The sequence below is a fragment of the Megalops cyprinoides genome, chromosome 10, assembly GCF_013368585.1.
Source record: "Megalops cyprinoides isolate fMegCyp1 chromosome 10, fMegCyp1.pri, whole genome shotgun sequence".
NCBI classification, from domain to species: Eukaryota; Metazoa; Chordata; class Actinopteri; order Elopiformes; family Megalopidae; genus Megalops; species Megalops cyprinoides.
In genome coordinates, this window is record NC_050592.1 from 38,092,723 (window position 1) to 38,105,656 (window position 12,934).

General features: G+C 42.7%; 1 long non-coding RNA gene and 1 pseudogene across 2 annotated transcripts; one reads left to right on the forward strand and one right to left on the reverse strand.

Moving 5' to 3' along the window:
• Positions 1–3,919: 3,919 nt before the first annotated feature.
• LOC118785287 lies at positions 3,920–4,038 on the forward strand (annotated as a pseudogene).
• Positions 4,039–5,329: 1,291 nt separating this feature from the next.
• LOC118785090 lies at positions 5,330–7,794 on the reverse strand. Of its 2 annotated transcripts, XR_005005260.1 has the most exons (5): positions 7,711–7,794; positions 7,468–7,504; positions 6,714–6,860; positions 5,980–6,083; positions 5,330–5,803 (listed from the first exon to the last, which is right to left on the reverse strand). It is a non-coding gene; the product is annotated as an uncharacterized LOC118785090 (long non-coding RNA). The 2 variants fall into 2 exon arrangements; XR_005005259.1 differs by lacking the exon at positions 5,330–5,803 and having other exon boundaries at positions 5,939–6,083.
• Positions 7,795–12,934: the final 5,140 nt, after the last annotated feature.

Consider the following 12,934-nt stretch of genomic DNA (forward strand, 5'->3'; position numbering starts at 1 on the left):
CTGTTCTACATCCCTGCCATTCTTATCATCCACTAACCACTGTTTTCTGTTTGCTTCCTATCCCTGCTCCGGGCTCCTGTCCGGAGCTATAGCCCAAGCGTCTCATCCTGTTCTCCAGTCCTGCTACCTCGCTGCCCTGCCCATCAAAGCCAACTGCGTTCCAAGAACTGGACATCCTAGGAGACATTCTTATAATAACTCTGCTGTTATTGTCTGTCAATCATAAATGTCTTAAAGTACATTGCATAACTTGTCTGTAACTCTATCTGCCCACTGCCGGCCAGAAGCAGATGGGCCCCCCCTATGAGCCTGGTTCTGCTCAAGGTTTCTTCCTGATAGGGAGTTTTTCCTTGCCACTGTTGCCTTAGGCTTGCTCTCAGGGGGTCTCAGGCCTGGGAACAATGTAAAGCTGCTTTGTGACAACTTGTGTTGTAAAAAAGCGCTATACAAATAAAAATGAATTGAATTGAATTGAACTATGGCATACTCGCTCCCTGCAACGCTCCTCTGTGGACATTACCCTAAGCAGCAGAAATTAGGAAGCCCTTTGAGACTACGCTTCTTGATGACCAGGTAGAACGTGCTGCTTGTACCGCACAGCTTAGTGCTTTAGCAGTGGGGCCTGTGGAGATTATGGCTAGGAGAAGCAGAGGACACCTTCTCCCACTGAACAAGCTCCCCACAGTCTCTGCCCCCCCCCACACACACACAAATTAATCGTGTACCAGTCTTCGCTGCCTGCGCTTGAGTCCCTGCCTGAGCCCTGACATACTGTGTTTCAGGCAAGGATGTTCAGCCACTAGCTTCCCTAAACAACTAGCAGAAAGAGTGGTGCAAAGTTTTTTTTCTCCAATCACAGTAATCAATCATTTATCCACACATCCTATATGGAATTAATACAAGTAACTTGTTAAAATACCACTACAGAGATGACCCCTTTTGAAAACAGTGCCTGCTTTTAACCAGGTCATACTTGCATAACTGAATGTAATGTCCTTAAGAAACAAAACATTCTTAGTTCACGATCAGAATGAACAGCACAAACCTGATTTCACTGTTTTAACAGAAACCTTGCTAGGAACAGATGGCATAATGCCATTCTTTGATTTTATAAAACATGCTACTGGGTCAGCGCAAAAACAAGGGCACACTCTGTATTTGTTTTTTTCCAAAGGTCTAAGAACTGCTGAAAAGAAACTGCTGTAAAGCTGAACGGAAATGGAGAGAGACACAGCTACAGGTTTACTATGATATTCTTAAAGAACATATTGCTAGTTACAATAGGGCTATAAGGCATGCAAGGTGTTCTTATTTTATCCATATTAGGCTGTCGTATTCATTATGTGAAGGTATCATCAGATACTTTGCTCTAGTTGATGCAGAGACACTACTACGCTTGAAGCACAAACCCCTCAGTCTGCTCTCCGGATCCTACTCCCAATACATTTTTAACAAGGTTTTTAATGGTTTATCAAATGAAGCCATTATAAATTGAACTTTACAGACTGGCCCCAACTACATTAAACACTGCCATAGTGAGACATCTGTTCTCAGCAATTTTATACTTAATTCAGACTCTGACCTAATTCCAATAGTGTCCGAACAGCCTGTCAAAGGCCTCGGTAGGTGGTACAATGCCAGCCCCACAGACAAAGAGCAGGTGCAGAAACTAACTGACCCATCTGACATGAACAATTACCATCCAGTATCCCTCCTGCCATTTGTATCTAAATCCCTTAAACGTGCCGTACTTAACCAACTGTCTCCCTTTCTCCACAAGCACGACCTCCTGGATCCCCACCAGTCTGGGTTCAGACCCGGGCACTCAACTGAAACGGCACTTCTGGCGGTGACAGAGGCCCTCCACACAGCTAGAGCCTCCGACCTGCCTTTGGTCCTAATCCTCCTCGACCTCTCCACTGCGTTTGACACCGTCAATCACCAGCCATTGCCAAGGTCTCGGAGATTGGCATCTCTGGGACCGCCCTTTCCTGGTTCAGGTCCTACCTGACCGGTAGATCTTCCCAGGTCTACTGGAAAGGCTCCACCTCCACACCCACTCGCCTCACTACAGGTGTCCCCCAGGGCTCTGTATTGGGACCTCTCCTCTTCTCCATCTACACCAACCCACTGGTTCAGTCATTAATGGTTTCTCCTATCACTGCTATGCTGATGACACTCAACTCATCTTTTCTTTTGCTCCCTCCACCCCCCAGGTCAACGAAAAGATCTCTTCATGCCTGGCTGACATCTCCAGATGGATGGCTTCCAACCACCTCAAGCTTAACCTGGACCGATCTGCAGTTCATCCCGGCCAAGCCCTCTCCTCTTCAAGAGCTCTCGGTTACTGACGACGGCACCACAGTAACTTCCTCCACTTCTGTGAAGAGCCTGGGAGTCACTCTTGACAACAGGCTGGACTTCACCAACTACATCTCCCAGACAACACGCTCCTGTCGATTCCTCCTCTTCAACATCAGGAGGATCCACCCTTTTTTGACCACCTACTCCACCCAGCTGCTTGTCCAGGCCACCGTGCTCTCCTGCTTAGACTACTGCAATGCCCTCCTTGTAGGCCTCCCAGCCTGCACCACTCAGCCACTGCAGCTCATCCAAAATGCAGCTGCTAGGCTGATCTACAATCTCCCCAAGGTCTCCAGCATCACCCCCCTACTGAGATCCCTCCACTGGCTCCCAATTGCAGCCAGGATCCGCTTCAAAACCTTGTCTCTCACTTTTTCTGCTGCAAGAAAGACTGCCCCGACCTACCTCCAAGACCTCATCTGACCCCACACACCTACTCGACAACTTCGATCCACTACATCCGGACGCCTCGCTCCTCCCACAAACAGAATGAAAGGCCCACACTCCTCACAACAGCGCTTTTCCATCATCGCCCCCCAGTGGTGAAATGAACTCCCCACCACCCTGAGAACAATAACCTCACTCCAACCCTACAGATGTGGACTCAGACTCTACTTGGACTGACACCCTTGCCATTTTTGACCTCGTAACTTTGACCTTGTAAATCTTAGTAGTTTTATTTCTTACCTTGTATTGTGTGTTTTTGCCTAGGTAGTATAGTGGTACTTTACTGTCCCTGTGATTGTATTCAATATATGTAATCCTAGATCAGATTAGTTCTGGCTTGCTACACCGACCTTGTGCTCAGCTTTAGCACTATCTGCATTGTATGACCTATACAAATCTTGCCCTTTTGCCTGTCCGCCTACTATATGCACTTTTGTACATCACTTTGGATAAAAGCGTCTGCTACATGAATAAATGTAAATGTAAATGTAAAGCAACACATCATCAGCCATCTAGTGAACATCAACAAGACCCTGCTGCCTAGAAAACTGAAGCTTTGGTGTTTATAGATTGGACTCCTACCCTGGATGATGTGGCCACTCGCTGTCTGTGAAGTCCCACAGACAACCATGGAGAGGATCGAGCAAACCATCATGTCGTACATGAAGAAGTGGCTTGGTGTCCCTGGATGTCTCAGCAACATCAGCCTTTATGGCAAAGGAGTCCTTGAACTACCGCTCACCGGTCTCAAAGAGGAATATAAATGCTCCAAAGTGAGACTACAGATGACACTCAAGGACTCCTATGACAAGACTATCAGCAATTCTGCACCACAACCAGATCCTCAAGAGGCTGGCAGCACTAACTGAGACCAAGCAGACGACAACCACCTCCTTGCCCCTAAGAACAACTAATGCACCATTGGCATTCATCCGGGATGGAGAGAAAAGACCAACAAATCTCCCTCCTAAGACAGAAACAGGGTAGCTGAGTATGGCCTGTGATTAGAAGATGCTGGTGGATGTCCATAAGCAATTCGTCTTCCCACTAGAGATTGTTACCACTGACCTGACTTGGTGTTCTGGTCCACATTGCTGCAGACCATCCGCATTACGGCCATACCACCCTGAACACACACAATCTCGTCTGTTCTCGGAAGCTTTGCAGGGTTGGGCTTGGTTAGTACTTGGATGGGAGACTGCCTGGGAATACCAGGTGCCCTAAGCTTTGATGGGGCGGCAGTATAGTGGTTAAGGAGCAGGGCTTGTAACCGAAAGGTTGCTGGTTCAATTACCCACTGGGGCACTGTTGCTGTACCCTTGGGCAAGGTACTTCAACCACAATTCCCTCAGTAAATATCCAGCTGTATAAATGGACAATAATGTAAAAACCTGTAATTGATATAAGTTGCTCTGGATAATAGCATCTGCTAAATACCAATAATGTAATGTTGTCGAACTTACAGTCCCATAGGAGGACTCAGTGGACAAAGCACACAAGCACAGGAGGCTATACTATGCAGATCTAGCAGCAGAAGCACAACGACAGGGCTGGAAAACAATAGTCTGTCCTATAGAAGTGAGTTGCAGAGGCTTTATAGCCACATCCACCATCAAAACTGCTGAAGGAGCTAGGGATCCATGGTCAGACTCAACAAAAAAACCATCAGAGCTGCATCAGAGGTGGCAGAAAGTAGTAGTCAATGTCTTTGGATCAAGTGAAAAGACCTCCCCTGGGCCCCAAGATAACACCAAGAAAGTGGGGAGACACAACAGGGGATGACTCTTGGATGCCAAAAGTCATCGTCGAGCCCCCCAGAGATGTAATGGATTAACTGATGAAAAGCTGAGAAAGGAGGGTGCCCACTTGAAAACCACTGCGTGTCAACCCTGTGCCACTCCCAAAATCAAGGCAGTTTCAGGCAAGTACTCACCACCCATTAGGACAAGGGCTTAATAACATCTTGTCCTGTGTTTTCTGATTATTACATAATAAGAAGTCAGAAAATTGGTACACTTCTCAGGAATGAGGACTAGAATAGTCTAGTATAGCATATAACATTCTGAACAGGCAAAAACTAACTTCTCTTCATAAACAAAGGTAATCATTTCCCCTTAAACATGACTACAGGTAAGTGTCCCTTGCAGTCTCCCATTGCATACCAGATGACTATTGTTTTGTTACAGCACAGGCAATTACTTTCATTACAGGACAGAACATTGCTTGTGGAGATAAGGTAAGTATTGCCCTCAGAACAACCTGTTAACACTCAATGTTTAACACTATGCACATTTTCAGTTAGAAAATTACTACTGCTTTCACATGTTTGCATAACACATTTCAAAATTTCAGATAAGCATTACTTTTGATATAACCTATTAGCTTAACACTTCTCAAAAATACTTAAAGTATAACTGGATTTATTATACGTAAACATCAATTTCCTTTTCACAAATTCAAACACCTTGTTGATACATTTGCAAAATCAGGAATACCCTCATAAGAAAATTTATGCTATCAACTTACACCATTAGTTGACAAGGAAAACATTCACTTCCCAATTTTCCTTAACAATATCTTGCATAGTACTATTGCATAGGTTACAGATTGACATATACATATCATTTACATTAATATCACTTGTGATATGCCTAATAGGGTTGCCACCTCTGATTTCTGAAAAAAACCGGGACACTTGGACCAATTATTTATTTTATTTTATTTTTTTTTTGGGGGGGGGGGGGATTAAACCATATTTGCACATATAGTATGTTAACAGTTGTAAGACTCCCTATTGCCTCTCTTACCTACATTTGTCCTGACACAGACGCACTCCCTCACACAGTTGCACTCACTGACACTGACATTTCTCACCTCTTTTTCGCACTTACTTTATTGCCACAATCCGTAGATAAGTAGCTGTGGCCACGAAGCACTCCGTGGTATACACTGCTAAGCTCCGTTATTGCTATCCTGTCTTCCTCTGGTGAACCTTTTTTGACATAAAAGTTAAAATGACTAGCTTTTTTTCATTTGTTTCATACAAAACTCTGGTGCTTCTTTGTTATCGCATGATTTCCAGTGCTGTTTTTCTTCATATTTAACTGAAATTTTGGCTGGACACAAAACACAGGTGGCGGAGAACTGGTCTCCTTGGGTGGGCCTTACCCATTCAGAAAAGTTTTCTTTTTTCGACCAGTCTGAGTTGTAAATAGTTTTTTCTTTGACGCTGGTGGCTTGTCCGATTTTGTTTTGTCATCCTCCTCGTCCGTCTCTCCCCCCATTTCACAAAACCGACAAAATAAATAAAAAGTTTGTATAAACATCCAATGTATATCCGATGTATAAACATAACCAGGAACAAAACAGAACAGCAGTAGAAGGAAACCAAACAAGGCTTTATTTGAAACTATGAAGTTCTAAATTAGAAGTACATTTTCGCAAAAAAACGGGACAATTCGTGTCCCGGGAAAGATTATTAATCTTTCGCAAAACCGGGACAGGTGGCAACCCTAATGGCTAAACTCAAATCGTCAACTAAACATTAACTGGCAGTTTAAACCTCCACTAGCAACATGCTATTTATGCTTATTAAAGTGATTCCCATGCAGTGGATACACTGCATGGGAATCCTGTCACAAGGTAGATGTTGACCTGTGATCACATATGTTTGCAGTGTACCACAAATTGTCACTCGAGATTTGTTTTCTTTCGCACAAGATTTGCACATGATGTACAGTGTGATATTTTTTTTCTACACGTATTTGTATTGTGAGCTGTCATAACAAATGTATGTCACTAGTCATGCTGCCTAGAGAACTCCCACCATTAATTACATCTGCAAGGCCATTCGCTGGTCAGCCACTCCTGAACCCCATAAAAAGAGACAGAAATGGACTTACTGGGGTCGGGGGATTCCGTTCTGTGAAGCGCCGAATGCTACGATCCTGCAGTTCCTAGTCGCCGCTCTGCCTGCGAGATTGGTGCCAGCTCTCCGCCTCCTGAAGCCCGGACTCGGATACAGATCGAGGTCGACGGGCTCGTTCCCGCTGGGAATAAAGGGGAGCGCACATATTTTGTTATTGGGTGCGAGTGTGTTGGGGTGGATTGTTGTGGCAGAGTAAGGGTGCCCTCTTCTAGCCAGGCGCAGTTTATGTGCTGGACAGCGGGAGCTGGAGTGGTGTGCCGATGGGGAAATCGGAGCTGTCTGACGGATGCTCTAAGAAAAACACCATCACGGTCTGCAGGTTCCACAAAGGAAAGTGGGCGATTTGGGTGGTGTGTGTGATAGGGGCTGAGATCCTGTTTGTATCACGCCACCATTGCCCCTAACCGGTTCCTTGTTTGCTGGCTGATAGGATAGGGTTACGTCACCGGGAGGTCGCTGACGGTTTGCAAGTGCCTGCAAGGATCGGACTGGATTTCGCCCACGCGTGGACCGGACTTTGTGGATCGGACTCGGCGGAGCAGAGCTGATTCTACCACATGAACTTGGAGGTTTTATTCACATGCGAAAGACATTTGTTTCTGGACATTTTGTTTTTAAATAGTATTGGGGAAAGAGCGTTATTCATTTTTATGCAGAGATCTCTTTTAGGATATAAATATTTTTTGGTCTGATATTAGTAAATAAACTTTATATATTTTTATACTTACCTCTGACTCCTCTTGGTGTTGTTGCAGGGATCCGAACCTAAAAAGGAACGGGAAAAAAGTGGTTAGCCATGACAGCTACTAGTTCACTGCTAGCTCACTCAATTTCACCCACGCTAATATATCCATCCTTCTTGTAAATAACAAATACGTCCTTATAAACATTACAGAAGTGCTAAATACACTTTAAAACAGTGAATTCTAGATGGATGGCTTATATTACACCATATAAACGAAACATTTTACCATGCTTGTTTATCACACTATTCTGTGCTAGCTTCAACTACGTTTCCATTCGTAATGGAATGCACTTGCGAAATAGTAGAGAATACTCTTAACACACAGGTATTGTCTGGTAGCTTCTACAGCTCACGATCACTGTTTTTTATGTAGATTGCTATTATGGGGTGCACAGTGCAACCCAGTGGTCAGGAGTATTAACTACACTCTTTATAAGAACAGATAAATACAATGTACTGTAATGTAGGCCAGTGTTTCTCAATCCTACTCCTGGCGGCCCACTGTCCTACATATCTTCTGTCTATCCTTGCTCTACCTACCTGACTGAACTCATCAGTGGCACTTTTGATTAGCTGAGCACACCTGATTTAACCAAGCAGCAAGGGTAGATAGAAGATACGCAGGACAGTGGGCCGCCAGGAGAGGTTTGATCTTCTAGATATCCATTGGATTAGCATTACATGCATAGAAATCAAATATCTTCCTACATGCAATTATGTTTATGATTTATCACTATATAACTAGAACCAGTATTTTCCATTATTACATGAACTGTAGTATATTGCACAATCAAATAGTTTAATAGTGTGCCTGAAACAGATGTCTGAAACAAACATACTATAGTATGTTGTTATTTAGAGATACCATCTCGAAATATTGAGATAGCATGTCGAAATATTGAGATAGTATGTCGTTATTTAGAGATAGTATCTCATTATTTCGAGACAGTATCTCATTATTTCGAGATAGTAGGCTAATTCAAAATTCATATTTAACCAATAAAATATATAAGGCTAGATTAAGAACGAAAGAAACAAATTTAAGTCTTACCGTTTTCTCAGGAAGTTACCAGGTAGTTCCACAACAACAACGCTTAGCTGCCCGCAGATGCGCCTGCTTATTAATTGTCTTAATATGCAGCACAATCGGCCATGCCGATTATTAAAAAAATGCCAAAAATCTGCCCGTTTAATTGGCCGGCCGATCAATCGGTCGACCTCTACTCTTTATTGTCGATGGACAGTTATTGCAGGTTATATTTGCCAGGTCTCCTCCTTGGCTCTAGCATTTATGATGGACATTTACTCTTTGTAGAACTCAATTAACATTTTTGGTTCACTTGCACCAAAATAATGAAACTCAAGGTAAGTCTTAGTTACAGGTGGGGGATTCAACTAGCAGCACTCCAAGGCTGCGTTAACCTATTGGGCAACATCGGCTGAAGCCCACGGCTCCGGCCACTAGGGGGCCCCCGGGAACAGCAGATTACGATGAATTTTTGAATGGGTTTTTATATTGTTTTGATTGTATACTGAACATTTTGGTCCAGTTTCCCACCTGTATATCAGCCAACATTGTCCTGTCACAACAATTAATCATCAGTGTCAGTGAGAGTGGTGTCTGTAGGCTAGTCACTTCACAGCGATGTCTCACGAGTCATGTCATTATAACAGCTATGTCATTCATTACTTAATTCTTTATTTTTTATTCTTTATTCGGATCCCCATTAGCTGCCACTAAGAAGCAGCTGCTCTTCCTGGGGTCCACACACAACAAAACATAACACCTATAACAAGACATATAACAAATGTAACAAGTCTCAAAAAACATATTCAAAACAAGTAAAAATCAATTTAAAAACTAAACATCACAACACATCAAATTGCATTCCATTGTGGTTGTTCAGGTCAGTTAGTTAATATTAATTCAATTCAATTTTATTTGTATAGCGCTTTTTACAACACAAGTTGTCACAAAGCAGCTTTACATTGATCCCAGGCCTGAGACCCCCTGAGAGCAAGCCTAAGGCAACGGTGGCAAGGAAAAACTCCCCAATTAACAGGAAGAAACCTTGAGCAGAACCCAGCAGCAGGGAGCCCGAAGCCCGCAGCAGGGGTAGGAAACAAACAAAGAACAGTGATGAGTGGATGTTAAGTGTGGCAATGGAAACAAAAGGCATAAAGGCAAAGGGGGGAACAGAGGGGGGGAGATGGATGCATGTGCGTAATAGGGAAAAGTCCCGGCAGCTAAGGACTATGGCAGCATACCTAGGGGACGAGAGGCAAGGGGCCAGCACAGTCATGAGGGTGACCCTAAGGCAGTCAACACCAGACTACAGCCGGATCAGCTGAACACAGAGTACCCAGGCAGTGATATAGTGACAGCAATGACCACTTAGTCCACCAGAGACTCTATGATCAATGTCAGCACCGTGCCATGTCCCTCAACTAAAAGATTTGAAATAAAGATACGTTTTTAGCCTAGACTTAAAGGCAGTCTGATCCCTGAACCCTGAACCTCGGTGGGTAGACTGTTCCACAAAGGAGGGGCTCGGTACGAAAAGGCTCTACCACCTATAGTACTTTTACCAACTCTTGGAACAATGAGACGTCCCGCACTTTGGGAACGTAGAGATCGTTTTGGAGTATATGGGCGGAGAAGGTTTAAATGTAAGGAGAAGTATTTTGAAATCAAAGCAGTATTTGATAGGCAGCTAATGGAGAGAGGCTAATACTGGGGTGATGTGCTCAAAGCGCTTTGTTCTGGTTAGAATAGGAGCAGCTGAAAGACTGAAAGACTTCCAGAATATTATTGGACTGTAAGAAGGAGCAAAGTTGCTTTGTTACAACTTTTTCTAAGATTTTCGAAAGATGGGAGATTTGAGATGGGCCTGTAGTTCGACAGGTCATTCGGGTCTAGATGACTGCTAGCTTGAAAGACTGAGATACATGTCAGAGCGTAAGGGAGACATTTATAAGATTTAGCAACGGAGGGCCAATTTCAAGTAGCAGCTATTTTAAGAGTCCAGTTGGAATGGGGTCTAGTAGGCAGGTAGCATTTTTAGACAAATTTATTAGGGAGAAGAAGTCGCTAAATTCAATGGGTGTGAAAGAGTCAAGACATGGCCTATTGGACATCTCTACGTTATCTGAGTTTGGACAGGCCAGGCTGGAAGCAGAATTAGAAGAAATTTTTTGAATTGTGTCACATATCTTTATGATTTTGCTGTCAAAAAAGTTCATGTAGTCATCACTACTATGAATTGCTGGGACGCAGGGGTTGGCTGACGCAGGGCTCTTCACTAGTGGTGAGATGGAGCTGAACAAATACCTGGGATTGTCCTAATATTAAGGTTATTGTCAATGTATTTTTTAGTAGTTTTTTAAAACTTGCCTTGTTGGGTGCTTCAATAATCATAATTGGTAACTTGTTCCGCATTGTGATGGTCCTATACATTACAGATCTGCACGCTGCATCTGTTCTGGGTTTTGGTTTGCCTGGTAGTGTGACTATGTTGATCTCTCACATAATTTAATTTCCTCATCGCCTTCACCTGCCTGCCTGCTCACCTGCATCCCATCTCCTCGTCACCCCAGCCCTATATCTTCCCTGCGTGTCTCTGTCTTGTTACTAGTTCATTTCAGTGTTTTCTACCTGTCTCGTCCCCACCATAGTTTTCCTCCCTTAGACTCCCTATCCTGGATTTGCCCCCGGACTGCTTCTCTGTGTTTCGAACCCTGCCTGTCTCTGGTCATACGAACTGCCTGCCAATTTCAATAAACGCCTGGAACCGAAAGATCCTGTGGTCCGCGTTTGTGTCCCAGTCACCCGTGTAACATAGACAGATCTTGTTTGGCTTTGACTTAATTGCTCATTTAACTGTATTCATGGTGTTCATGTCTTTCCCAATGCAATGTAATATGAAAACCCAAGTATGACATTTCCAAATTAGTGGTTATCATGCAGGGCTCAATGTGATCAATGTACTTGCTTGTTTTAAATTTGCTCACTCTTTGTAGAATTTGTTTCTGGCTCTTTTTGATTGTTTACTTTCCACCCTTTAAGACGTAAAATTTTTGGTTGCTTTTTGTTGGAAACATGTGCACACATTAATGATGTCTGTCTTGATGTAGTTACTATTACCCACAATTCCTAAGTTTCCCCTAATCAAAAAACACACCTTGTACTACAAGTGGTCCATTGGACTGCCCCTGTGTTACTTATCTGAAATATTTCTTCCTGAACATGAAAGCAAAAGTAAGAAGAACCATGATGCTAATCAGAGATAGAAAACCAAGGACAATGACTTGTAGAAAGTGGGTGGAGCTTATCCCTGCCTTATGTTGAGTGGTGTTGTTGGATACATTGTGATTTGTTATTTGTATGTCCTTCTTAAAGTTACTGTGGTAAGTAATGCTAATGCAATTTATATTTCCAAGACTGCAAAAGTTAGAAGTTTACAAAGTCAGCCTTTGACTATATGGGCAGTAAGTTTTTATGATGTGTACTTTTTGAAGTCATTTTGTGGGAATCTGTGGGCATAAAAATGTTTTCATCTGCCTATAGAATAATTTTGTGGGTGAGTATCATATAACTGGCTGTTGTTGAATGAGTAAACAGTGATATTAATCATTCTTACCTGGTTATGAGTAATGTGAATGGTGGTGAGGTGAGGTCATTGGTGATACCTAAGGCAAGGATTTTTATCATTTTTAAATGTTTTTCAAGAACCCAAAATGTTTTATCTTTATGTTTAGGATCCTATTCATTTTCCTGGTGAACTTATAGATATTCCAGCTAACAATGTACATACAATAAGATATACTGACAAACATTTCACAGAGTTGATTAGTTCGTTGTATAATAATAATTACTGAACTAGCAAAGAGGGTGCCAAAGTAATGCCATTTTTACCCAGTCTGTCTGAGTGGAAATCTGATAATTATTTATAATTATTTATGCATTATTTAGGCAGTAACCTTATGTGGAACGACTGCTAAATAATCAATTGTGGTAGGGTGCTTTCTGGTCCCTGGAAATGACCTGACATGCTGAAAAAAGATTTTGAAATGAGATTTTTAAAATAAACCAAGACCAATTCAAATGCATCTGATCAATTACATTTTTTAATATATTATGTTTTAATATGTTTATTATGTTTAACAATGCACGGACAGATATTTGATGTGGAAATAGAACACCATGTTTGAATGAGCCAAGCTGCCTGATTTGTAATAAAAAATGTAAAAAGTCGCTGGGAAGAAAAGTAATGACAGAGAAGTAGTTTCTGGGAAAGGCAAAAGATCAGATGACATGATAAGAGAAATACAGCAAAGGAATGTATCAGTCAACGTTTCTTTTTTACCAGAACTGTATGTCACTTCCTCCTCAGTGTGTCTGTCAGCACCATGTGCTTCGAATGCAACTGCAACAGATTCCTTTGGGGGTT